Source organism: Martes martes (genome assembly GCF_963455335.1).
Source record: "Martes martes genome assembly, chromosome: X".
Classification (NCBI taxonomy): Eukaryota; Metazoa; Chordata; class Mammalia; order Carnivora; family Mustelidae; genus Martes; species Martes martes.
Window position 1 is genome coordinate 11,697,681 of NC_137897.1, and position 13,875 is coordinate 11,711,555.

Genomic DNA, 13,875 nt, shown 5'->3' on the forward strand with positions numbered 1-13,875 from the left:
GTTGTTTATAGTTTTCAGAGAATTTGCTCCCAGTGTCTCATTCAATCCTCACAATGATCCCTGGAGAACTTGTAGTCTTATCTTATAAATTAAAAAAAAAAAAAGCCACACACACACAAAACAAAACCAGAATAGTTTGTCCTGGATCACACAACTATTGTGTAGCTAAATATGGACTTGAGCTTAGGTCTTTCAAAACCCAGCAACCCAACACAGTAGAGGTTCCTGCCATTACTAGGAAAATCTTTGACAATTCTACATTACATAAGCATTACTTTATCCAAAATATCTGGATAAATGTGCCTCCAAAATGCTATCTTAATATTACTTCTCCACTTGCCATAAAGGCATGGAGCAAAGAAACCAGTGTTGTTATTTTACTTCTAAAAACAAACAAACAATCAAAAACTTTCTACCAGACAAATCTTAAACCTCCAAATAAGTAAACTTTGGATCTCGAGTATGTTTTTAAGAAGTCAACTCTTGGTTTTATGTTTTATACTGTCCTGATTCTACAGGATCCCATCTTCATTATCAGGGAAATATCAGCAGGTAGCACCCCGTACAGTTCTTTACAACTTGCATAGTGCTTTTACATGCATTTTGTTAAAGTCTTACAAATACCCCATGTGGTGGTATATCACCCGAGTATTTTTATCTCCTTTTTGCAGATAAGGAAATCAGGGCTCATGGTAATCCAAGGCCTTTCTCAAAATGAGTCATCTCAGAACTGCCAGGGCCACAACTGGTTCCATTTTCAGTACTGCCACCCTTCCCTGCACTAGCATATAAAGCAATGAAGACCTTCACATAAACCCTGGTAGGCACATTATTTTTTCTGTAGGCAAACCAAAGGTGTGATTTCATTGCCTTGATACTTGCATCCTATTTTTCTCTAAGCCTCCTTTTCTTCACAATTGCCTCCTCCGAAGGATTAGTGCAAACCTGTTATTGATAGATCCTTTCTTTTCCTGCTCATTCTTTGCAATAGCTATGAGGATTAATTTTTTTAATGTTTGTAAAAGGACTTGGAATCATGTACAGCATGAATATACATAGGAAAGTATCTTTGTAGTAATTACCACTTACTCAGAAGCCAACAATAGCAGCCTTCCTCCTCCTCCTCCTCCCAACTCCCCACTCCTTCCTTCCTTTTCTCTTCCTCTCCTTCCACCTTAAATAATTCAGAGCAAAACGCAGTAATCCATCAAATCAACAGCCAACATAGATACCACAAGACACAAAATGCCAGGAATATAAAAGACCACAGTCTCCTGAATCAATAAATTGCTCTGAAATTGACCTAAGTTCAGGGCAGAGCCGTGGCTGTGGATTCATAAAGCTGAGTTCCCCCGTTTCCTATCCCAACTATTTGTGGGATAAGCTAAATGATGAAAGACAGCAAAATAATATGTAATATGCTTAGATATTATTATTAATATATAATAATAATATGTAATATGCTTAGATATTATTGCAGAATACAATATCCTTAGATATCAGTGAAGTATGCTTTGCACTATTCCACTAAATACCAAAATTTTAAATGCAATAAAATTAACTCAGATAAAGTATTAGAAAAATAACAAACTATATAGTTTTCTTTTTTTTTTTTTAAAGGTTTTTATTTTTCTTCCCCAAATCCATATTTCACTCACCCGCAAGCATAGTTTATCCACAGTGCTAATCTGACCCCATAGTTTTTTGGTTGTTTTTTTTTTTTTTAAGGATTTTATTCATTTATTTGTCAGAGAGAGACAGCTAGAGAGGGAACACCAGCAGGGGGAGTGGGAGAGGGAGAAGCAGACTCCCTGCTGAGCAAGGAGCCTGATGTGGGGCTCGATCCCAGAACCCTGGGACCATGACCTGAGCCAGAGGCAGACACTTAATGATTGAGCCACCCAGGCGCCCCTATATAGTTTTCTTTTAAAGATTTCTGAGCAGAGAGCCCGATGCGGGGCTCGATCCCAGGACCCTGGGATCATGACATGAGCTGAAGGCAGAGGCTTTAACCCACTGAGCCACCCAGGCGCCCCTGACATGTTTTTTTTTATATGTTAAATCATTCCTCAACACACAGAGTTCTAAAAATATTATTATTCTTACCTTAAATATTAGGAAGAAATGAGACTCAAAAAAGGAAATAACTGTCTAGAGGTCTCCAATGCCAAAACCAAGGCCAAATAGTGATGAACAGAGTAAAGCAGAAAGACAAAGAGGAAGAGCCATGCAGAATGGAAGTAGGAAAAGAGGAGATGGTAGAATTTTTCGGGTGTGGGTAGGCAGGGAAAGCCACAACACAATCCAAACGACGTCAAATAGCACAACTAACAAGCCGGAAGACCTTCCATGCCATAATAGTAGCAGATTCTGTCTGCACCCCACCCACAACCCCCACACTTCCCATTTCCATGCATACCAACCTGACTTCCAACTACCAGCCTGTGCCACTCTCTGCCTGTGCTCTGGCTGTCAGAGCAGCTTTCTCTGGTAGAGGTGCTGGGCAATTTACATCCCCCTGGGAATAACCCTCTACCGATGACTTCACTAGAGTGGGTGAATAAATACCCCAACTCCCTTGCCTCTCAGGAGAGTTGACTCTGAAATTTGTGTTCTACATTGTTTCCTAGGGTTCCTCCAGTGAGACTGTCCCCAGCTGCCCACAGTAGTAACTGGCTTAATAACCTACCCTTTAGGGGCACCTGGGTGGCTCAGTGGGTTAAGCCTCTGCCTTTGGCTCAGGTCATGATCTCAGGGTCCTGGGATCTGCTTGGCAGGGAGCCTGCTTCTTCCTCTCTCTCTGCCTACTTGTGATCTCTCTCTCTCTCTCTGTCAAATAAATAAATAAATAAATAAAATCTTCAAAAAAACCAAAATAACCTACCCTTTATTGGCTGCCTTCTTTTCTCTGTCTTACTTCCCCACTCCCTATCAGTGTTTCTTGGGACTAACTCACCAATGAACTATTTGCATAGAATCTTTGTCTCAAAGTCTTCTTCTTGGTTGCCCATATGGTAGCCTGTCTTATGAATACAGAACAGCGCATGTAATAGAACTCATTCAAGAACTAATACGTAAAAGATAAGTTACTATATCACCCATTTTCTGGGCTGCACTAGCTAGTAGGTACTCTGCAGAACGTGAGCCACATCTCACTCTCGCCCATCTTTACCTTGTAGACCCATTTAGGTTATTTTCAGGAATCTCCAAATGTGTCTCAAATACACTACAAACAAGTCATTCAGGTCCCTACCACTTAAGCTGGCTCTAACCCCCGCCCACTGTCCCCATTGAGGGTCACCCTATCTTCCCCAGGGTTCCTGACACCCTGAGGTCACCCTGAGCTCCCTAGGATGGGAAAAGAATGCCCCTTTCCCCACTTTGGTCATACTTTGTCACATGGGCAACTACATGGTATTTTTTGTGTTCCTGAGTTACACATATACTCTCTGTAGAAAAGTCCCTCCGGAATCTGCTGCCTGCAGCTCCTCAGGCCACAAACCTCAACCATGAGCCCATGGGGCCATTTTAGAGAAAATCTCCAAGACAGACACCATGCTTTCCTCCCCAGAGTCTTTCTCCATAATCATCCCTGAGCTCTCTTGTTCTTATTCCTCCCCAAACCCTCCTGCCTACAAACCCTCGATGCCCCATTAATATCTCCTTCCAAATATATGTGAATTACAGGACTGGTCACAACTTAGACCCAAGCAGGGATCCTTGCTTCACTTATTATCCAACACAGACATACACACATCATCCACACTTCCTAGCATTACTCAGTCAACTTCAAAAATCAGAGTTAAGGTGATTTTGGACACTGGAATCAGCTGCATGCAGTGATGAATTGGTCTGGTAATTCCCATAATAAAACCAGCTCTATAATGTGTGGTCATAAACTCAGTAACTTACATTCTTTTCATCTGAAATCTTATAACTTTTCTAGAGAACATAATGTACTTTTACTTTGCCCTAGAAATTTTACAAAGGCTTTTGGTCCAAAGTCATAAAGTTCTGACCTGATTAGATAGGGTTAGCTAATGGGAGAAATCAGAGGTCCAGGAATTTTGAAGGGTTTCAAGCAGAGTTTAATTGGAAAGTTAAGAAAAGATCAAGTTGGAACAAACTAGACATAGAAGCACATGAAAACAGATATAGCTCAAATGCCACATCTGGGTTTTTTTCAGTAATCTCTACCCCCAACATGGGGCTCAAACTCACAACTCTGAAATCACAAACTGCATGCTCTACTGACTAAGCCAGCCAGGTGCCCCACCACATCCTCTTTAAATTCCATTCTTTTCCCTGAACACACATGCACACACACATGCGCACACACACATGCATGCATGCACAGCCATGCATACACACATAGGATCACTTAGTCGATAGGTACACAAGCACTTGGCTTAATACAGGAATGCTGATTCTAGAACTGGACTCTCTGGGGGCAAAACCCAGATATACCACTTACTACTTTTATAACTTAGACAAATTACTTAACTGCCATGTGCCTCAGTTTCCCCATATGAAAATGAAGATAATAATAATTGTTTAAAGTTCTAATGATTAACTATTTTTTTTAAAGATTTTATTTATTTGACAGACAGAGATCACAAGTAGGCAGAGAGGCAGGCAGAGAGAGAGAGGAGGAAGCAGGCTCCCCACAGAACAGAGAGCCCAATGTGGGGCTCGATCCCAGGACCCTGGGATCATGACCTGAGCTGAAGGCAGAGGCTTTAACCCACTAAGCCACCCAGGCGCCCCATGATTAACTATTTTTAAAGTACTTAAAAGAGTCAATCACAGAGTAAGTATTTTATATAATGGCATGTACTTTGCTATCTTCTGTCTTATTCTAGTCACTTGCACATTTTGTCTCATCATTCCAACTAAATTTCAAACACCAGAGGTCAGAGATCACATCTTTATACTGATATTTCTCCTACAGGACCCTGCATTTGCATGATGCTTAATAGTTAATGCTTATGGAATTTGATATGATGTACTGCCCACCAAGGCTGAGGCCTCCTCCAGCCCCGTAGGCAATATATACATCATGGAATGATGCCACAATGATGAAATCAATTCAGTAAAACAAAGAGAAAGGAATCTGAAAGAATATGTAAGTATGCAATCACAGGGATCTACTGGTACTAAACATCAAATAATGCTAGGGACCAAGTCTGATGGCACAAAGACCCCCACCAAAAAATACCAACATGCTTAAGGAGATCTTGTTTCCTTGTGTTTCTCACAAAATAAATTCAAGTTGAATACTTCTTAGAAAACTAAGAGGAAACAAAGAATCCAAAAATTAATTAAAGCATAAGAAACGTGTGTTTCACATGTACCAGGTAGGATAGGCTCATCCAAATTTATCAAAAGCCCAATTTCATACATAGGAATAAAGGTAATAAATACATTGGTTAATTCCTAGTGCTCCACCACCGCCACCTCCCACAGTAATAACAGTTACCATTTACTGTCTACCTATTCTGGGCCAGACAGTTCAAATATATAGTGGTACCTTCCAAGTTAAAATGACAGATGAAAAACCTATCCAATTTTGTTCCTTCCCTAAACTACACTAAAACTATCAAAAAGGGATTTTTAAGAAGGGATTTTTTTTTTTTTTTCTTTAAGTCAAGGTAAAGGAGAAGAGAAAACTACATGAAAATTTTGGAAGTTGGAGAAAACAGCAAGCAAGGTGCTGGAGGAGCTCTTTGAAAATAATACTATTAATAGTGAATTTTAGCAAATAGGCTACATAACCTAATCTTTTCCATTTCAGATTTCACTTGAAATGAAATGGTCTATGGTGTGGAACAAAGTCTTCAATGCCTGAACAGAGAAGTAATATTTAATGTATTATCTGAAAATGTTAATTTAATTATGAGTGAAAGCAATTATCTTTCTGTCAGCATTAATATATCATTCCAGTATCTTTAGACATCTGTGAATCACACAGGCAAGATTCACAGCTTAGGAAACTATTTGTAAAGTTTCTTTGGCCAAGGATCTTTAAATGATCATGAAGATTAGATTGTAACCCAAATGTATTTACCAGTAATGAAAGACAATTTTTTGTTTTGTTTTGTTTTTTTTAATTTATTTGTCAGAGAGAGAGAGAGGAGCGAGAGTGAGCACAAGTAGACAGAGTGGCAGGCAGAGGGAGAGGGAGAAGCAGGCTCCCCGCCGAGCAAGGAGCCCGATGTGGGACTCGATCCCAGGACGCTGGGATCATGACCTGAGCCGAAGGCAGCTGCTCAACCAACTGAGCCACCCAGGCGTCCCATGAAAGACAATTTTTAAAATACCATAACAAATTATCTGATTCCCTTATGTTTAGAACCCACACATGGCTGTGGCCGTTAACTAAAATCTGAGAAATATATGATCCATTAATTAACTTAATCAGATCCCTGAATGCAAACATGGCCAGAAATATTCCCTCTCTTCAAAGGATAAATTTGTTTGAAGAAAAAAAAAAAAAGTTTATGATGTAGGAAAGACATTAGGGTTCAAAGCTGGGGGCCAAGAAATAATTCTTGAGGCATCTTTGGTGCAAAAAGGTGTTTTTATTAAAGCAGGGGGAGAGACCCATGGGCAAAAAGAGCTGCCCTGGGGTCATGAGGAGTGGCCCATTATATACTTCCAAGTTGAGACGGTGTTAAGTATAGTTTCTGCCTCCCAGGTATTTTGGAACCGAGGTTTCCAGGATCCTGAGGGGGCTAACTATTGTTAGGAAAGGTCATTTATCACTATTCCAGAGACTCTTCAGAGGTATATCCGTGGGTCATACGCTTGGAGGGTGATTGCCAACATGTTATCTGGGGCAGTGGGGGTACAAATAAAGGAAGTTTCCAAAGGAATTTCTGCATGTTAAAGTAGACTTACAGGATCCTGGGTGTTGGGCTAAGATTGAGTTGTGCCCTTAGCAAAGCATTAACAATGCAGCTGAGTTCCTAGAGTAAAGTCCCTCTGCCTGTTTCAAGGGCTTATCAATGGGCTGTAGGTAGTAAGTGTTATGCCCCAATAACGGGTCCGTGATTAAAGGAGCGAGACTGATACAAAGCGAAGGTCAAGCAAAGCTTTATTTCGCGCCAAGCATCAAGAATCTAACCGAACGTTCAGGGCCGCACCTCTTACAAGAGAGGGCGACCCTTCTCTGTTTCACAGTCTAGCTTTTAAGGGTAAAGGCCATGCGGTTGGGCCTGGCCACGCACAGGTGACCAATGAGATTGTAACACACACAGGAAACTCCACAGTGATGCTAGGTGACCAGTTGAATTATAATTTACCCTAGTAGACATTTGAATCAGCCTATTACACCTTGATTAGGATTGGCGCCAAAAGGGTACCCAAAGGGCGGGGGCCCATACTCCTTGGTAGCTAGGGAGACAGTATGCAACCCCCTACTGATCCGATGTCTCCACCTGGTCTGACCCACCTTTGTATCTGGGCATTGTTACCCGGAGCTGGTTTCCGGGACCCGCCTTTAAGTGAATCCCCTGGGGGAAGGGGAGCGAGGACAGTTCAAGGGCTAAACAAGGTTTTGTTTAACCTCAATGAAAGCCTCTTGACAAAATATAAACATAAAATAGGTCCTTACAGTAAGGAAATTTAATGATTTTTTTTCTGCCTTTGTTTCCCACATCAGTTTATATTTGAAAAAATAAGTTGATCTACTTACAAATTTATATCTACTTTCTTAGTTGCTAACACCATTTTCTCTCGGAAATTGTGTGCATACAAGACTCTGAAATTGAAGGGGAGTAGAATTTGCCACAGCAAAATATGCCTCTCTGGGATAAGGATTATTTGGGGCTGTTTATTTTTAAGAAACAGCAGATTCAGGTGAAGCCCTGAAAACTGAGTAGAAGCTAACCCTTTTGTAAAAAGACATTTACATACATAAGGGAAATCGCATTTGTAAGGGTGTCTCCCTCAGTACCAGCCAGAGGGACACGATTCTAAATCTCTAGAGAAGGCAGGACTCAAATCTGCATCACAACCTGGCTTGGGCCATTTTCAGGAGTTACCTAGTTTTCCTGAGTCTTTCCCCAAGTATATAGGAGGTATACACTGTTATAAAACTTCTGTTTGTTTCTCACCTGGTAATTTGTCTTTTATTGCAGGTGGACTCAGCCAAGAACCTAGCAAGTAGAGAGAAAATTATTTTTCCTCCCCTATAAGATAAGATGTATTAAATATATGTGTGTTCTATCAGTGAGGACATTACCAGTTGCAAGTGATAATAAAACCAACTCAAACTCATTTGTACTAAAAAGAGAAATTATCGACTTGATTAACTGAAAAGGAGAGGGAAGGAATTCTAGTTTCAGTCACAGTTGTAGCAAACAATGGCATCTAGGACTCATTACAGTCCACACCTTGACTTGCTAGCATCTATAAACCTTTCTTTACACACAGTTTAAAAATGTGTTCTCCCGAGGCGCCTGGGTGGCTCAGTAGGTTAAGCCTCTGCCTTCAGCTCAGGTCATGATCTCATGGTCCTGGGATTGAGCCCCGCATCCGGCTCCCTGCTCAGCCAGGAGGCTGCTTCCTCCTCTCTCTCTGCCTGACTCTCTGCCTACTTGTGATCTCTCTCTCTGTCAAATAAATAAATAAAATCTTTCAAATAATAATAATAATAATAAATAAGTAAATTAAAAAAAAATTTTTTAATGTGTTCTCCCAACATTATGCAACTATTCAATATGTCACCAAAATTACATTTGCCCCTTCCCAAAAGGATATGCCCCAATGCCAAATCTCATTACACTATTCTACTCAAGGTATCTAGGCACTATCTCCCAGACAAGTCTACATGTAGTTTCTTACTGCCTAGACGTCTCTGGATAGATTATTTAACCACCCCGACAGATCCAGTATACAAAGGATGGAGGGAGAGGAGAGTGGGAAATAAGATCACCATTAGAGAAACAATTTACAAGGCGCCTGGGTGACTCAGTTGGTTAAGCAACTGCCTTTAGCTCAGGTCATGATTCTGAAGTCTCGGGATCGAGTCCTACATGGAGTCCCACACCGGGCTCTCTGCTCGGCAGGGAGTTGCTTCTCCCTCTGACCTCTTCCCTCTCACGCTCGCTCTCTCAATCTCTCTTTTTCTCAAATAAACAAATAAAATCTTTAAAAAAAAAAAAAAAAGAAAGAAAGAAAGAAAGAAAGAAAAACAATTCCCATTTGAAAAAAAAAAAAAAAGGAGGAAAAAACCCACAATGATCATAAGCAATATATCCTACTTGAGAGGAATATCAACTCCCTGTTGTAGAAAACCAGCTGCCTCTTGTTTTGTTCTCTGACAGAGCCCTCTTACTCACTGTCCTCTCCATCTGCATCTGAGTTGGGCATTGGTAGGAGAATCTCCTCTTAGGGGGCTGCCATCTTTTAGCAACTTGATTCCCATTGTTGCAGGTTTGGGGTCCGGAAAATAACCTTTTAGGTTAACAAGGAGATCACGAACCTTTGCTACTGGACGCAGGGTTTGTCCTGCAACGCAACCTTCTTAAAAGCTTAGGAAGTATTTTGCTTTTATCATTCAGTCCATTTTCTGAGCTAAGAACCAAAGTCAGAAATCTTGTCAAGTCACAGCCCATGAATTTAGACCCTAACCTAAGAACTGCTGTCTTAGTACTCTGCCTAGCCTCCGGCCTTCCATTTAATGGTGTCCCTCTTGACCTCCGACTCAGAGAAATGCAAACAGTAGCAGGATGAGGAGGCACAGGTACTCTGTACCCACAGGCTGCATGTTCTAAACCTGTACCAGGCAGAGGACACACTGCAGAAGATGAGAAGAAGCGGCAATACAGAGTGGCTCCCAGTCCCCAGTTTCACTACCTACTTTGTTTCCTGCCTCTCTTTTTTTACTTTAGCCTCTAACAGACAATTCACCTTTTCCAGTCCTGCAGGGGTCGTGATATCCTGACTCTCAGACAATCTGGATTATTGGCAGAAAGACCTCTAATAGTAAAGTTTCAAAATAGCCCCAAGTTGAGATGCCTTTCTCTTTCCTGTAAGAACTACTGAAGGCCACAGAAAGTCACCGGCACATTCTAACACTCTGGCTTGTTTTTCTACCCATTCCCCCAAAGCTTCAGCCTCAGTACTTATAAGGTCTAAGTCCCAAGGTGCCATGGGCAACAATTTAACCAAGGTCTTTGCTAACATAGAACAAACTGCCAACTTCTCGGCCAGGGGTAAAGAATCCCAAAAGCCACATACCCATCTTAATCCTACAATTCCAAATCTTGGCACTCACAGTCCTCATTTACTGTTTAGTTTGTTGACTCTTACTCTGGGCAAGGTACTCAACTAAGCTAATCAGAAGCCTCTTGACATGATAACTTCCTACTGCATCATCATAAACACTTCCTTTTTAAATTCAACTCTCCTCCCATTTTCCCATTTCAAAGAAACTTTGGGGACCCCCAAGAGCCCTTACTCTGGGGGCGGGCCCTTGAAGCCCAACTTATGTTTTCCTCACAAGATTTCCTCTAATCTTCTCATGCTTGCATCCCTGCCACCAGCACACCTCACAACTTCTGCATTTAGAGTCTTCCAGACTCTCTGAGAGAGGATGAATGGGTTTAGGTTAGGGTTTTGTTTAGGGTTAGGATGAATATTTAGATAGGGAAGCCTGGCCATTGGTGGTCATGCCTTAAGGAAACATGCCTATACACACTTTTTATGTTATGTAAATGAGGCTGAGGCTCCTCCTTGGGCAGAGATTTTAGCATTTTTATGAGGTAAAGGTGATTATAGGTCATTCCAGAGGTCACTCCACAGTCCATCTGCACTAGTGCAAATTGGGGGTTTACCTCTAAATGTCTGGGTGGTCTGGGCCTGCAGAGGTCTTGTCAGGGCAGTCACCATCACCTGGGGGATGGGGATATTTTAGGATTTCATTTGCCTAAGTCAAGAGGAAAGCCAGAAGAGCTTAAGGGAAAACATAAGACAAAGGTTAGTGAGTACAAGCAGGTGGACAATGAAGGCCGGGTCTTGGGGTCTAGCTGGTGACATAACCACTGTAACTCCTTCCCCCTCAACCACGCCTATTGCCCCCCACACACGGGGAAAGTAAAGCCACACTGCAATCCCACTACACACTGGCCTATTCATTGCCTTAATTGGCTTCTTAGCCTCACACATAAATAGGTATGTAATGTGGTATCTCAAAGTCAAAAATTCAGTCAAGTTCTTTAAAATCAGTAAGATAAAAAGAGATCTTCTCTGCTATTATTAAATTATTAATACACAGCTGCTGGTGTCCCCAGAGCTAATCAACTTCTCAGCATCCCCTATATAGTATCTTCCTTTCTAGGATATGAATAAATAGGTAGATAAAATAGAGAGAGGGATTAAATATATGCCAATAGCAACAATCACTGTAGGTTGCGGAATGAAGATCATTTTATTTTCTTTTCTGCTTTTACGTATTTTCTAAATTGTCCAAGTGACTCTGTATTATCACTATAAAAAGAGAAAAAAAGGTACAATTTTTTTTTTTAAATTCAGTTAGTGCAGATGATCTTCCTGGGATGATAGAAATGGTCTAAAACTGGATTGTGTCACAACTCTATAAATTAACTAAAAATCATTAACTGTACACTTAAAATAGATGAGTTTTACAGTATGTAATTTATACCTCAGTAAAGCTGTTAACAAAGAGAGAACTTCTGTTTGACTAAATTTAAAGGACAGTGATCCCATCCCAACCCCGGTGTGTTGGGAGAAACTAACAAGGACAGGTCAGAGGAGAAAGTGACATGGACAATGAAATGAAGAAAGAAAGGCAGGAAGAACAAAGGAAAGAAAGTGAAAGGAGGGAAGATGTGGGGGGGAGGGGAGAGCTCAGAAATTAAACAGGAGATGTCCTCCTACAGCATGGCTAAAGACAGTCACACTGTACAGCTCCATCATTTCCACTCTGTAGGATATACACGGTCCATCAACATGTTGGTAAATGAACTTTTCTTGGCCTTGCAAACAGCAGCAGAAGGCTGGTACTTTGAAGATGTTGATATCATTTGGAAATTCTACCACCAATTCTGTCAGGGTGCCCCACACAGCAAAATTGGCATTGTGTCTTTGAAAGACAGATTGTATGCAACAAATAAAATGCTACCATGGTGTTGGTGTACCACATGGACACAAATAGCTGAAAGTATTTCTTTGCCTAAATTAGAGAAGTACTATCTTCATATAATTTAACTCAACCTTTGTAGAACATCTGTTGGATGCAAAGAAATCTTCTTGTTTTGAGGGATACAGAGATAACAAGGTACAGTTCCTGTCTTCTAGGAATTTGCAATCAAACAGAGTGGATATATTCTGCTGGGGGGGGGGTGCTGTCACACTTTATGAAGGAAATAATGTATGAGAGTATGGCTAGGGATTTTACAGAGAATTTGAAAAGAGATAAGGGAGCACCTTCCAGGCTGGGAAATGACATCCACAAAGGTACAGAGAATTTTAAGTTTAGGGTGTGATTAGGAAATGGTCATCATTTGGCTTGACTATATGCAGGATTCATAAGCAAGTGATGGAAAATATGTAATTAGGACCAGATGGTAGAAGACCTGAGGAGTTTTAGCCCTCCTGTATATGTAAAGTGGACTCAGCAAAAATATTCAAAACAAAGATATGTCTCAAGATTCCAGTTTCTGTGAAGTGTAAGGTGGTGTGGTAATTTTAAAAGTATGTCCACAAAGTCTTTGACATGGATCCTGCACGTGGGAGAAAGAAATAATTTGTGGCCAGAGGACAAATTGTAGTGGCTTTAAAGGTACACCCAGAAATTCTTTGATGCCAATCCTCTCAAGAGATGGAACAAAATTCCTCTCCCCTTAACTGTGGAATGCACTTCGTGACTCTCCTCTAATGAATTAAATACCGCAGAAATGATAGATGTCGCTTTCAAGGTTAGGCTATAAAAAGACTGCAACTTCCATCTGGGGAGATCAGTCTCTCCCACTCTCTCCTGGATCACTCTGTGGGAGAAGCCAGCTAAAAATGCTATGAGTGAGCTTGGAAGCAGAGCTTTCCCTAGCCAAGTCTCAGACAACTGCGGCCTGGAAAAACACCTTGACTGTAGCCTCAGGAGAGCTCCTGACCCAGAACCACTCAACTAAACTGCTCCTGGGTTTCTGACCTATAGCAACTGTGAGTTTGTCATTTCAAGTTGTTAAGTTCTGGGGTAATTTGTGATGCAGAAATAGATAATACAATTGGCTTGGAGGAAAGACAGACTGGAGAAGACAGAGAAATAAGTTAGAGTTGGCATTAGGCTAGGCAACAGACAATGAAAATGTAAATCAAAACAGTAAGAACAGTGATGATGAATAGGAAAGAAAGGATCTATGCCCAGGGCTGACAGAAATTTAATTAACAGCTTTTATGGGCTGATTAAATTGAGGGGTAGTACTGAAAGAGAGACAGAGATGTTGTAAGGCTCTTTCCATGTCCGGTTGAGATGACCAAGGAGATGGTAATGTCATTAACAAAAGAGGCAGTAAAGAAAAGGAAGCACATGAAGGGGGTACGGTCAGTTGATTATGTGTTGCCATGTCTGCATGTATTTTGGTTTTAAGCATGTTGACGTTCATATACTAGCTGACATCTACAGAGATATCCAAAAAGCTATGGCAAAATCATACCCTGCACACTTAGGGCACAGGTGATTCAGATTACAGACGGAGAGTGAACATTAACAGAGATGGGGCAAAATGACCCACATTTTGAGTAGTAACGCTCTAAAGTAACTTCCAGACTTTCAATTCTGTCATTGCCTGAAAATAAACAAAGGTTGTTCACAATATAATAAAGGTTCAGGGGTCCAATGCTAAGAAATTT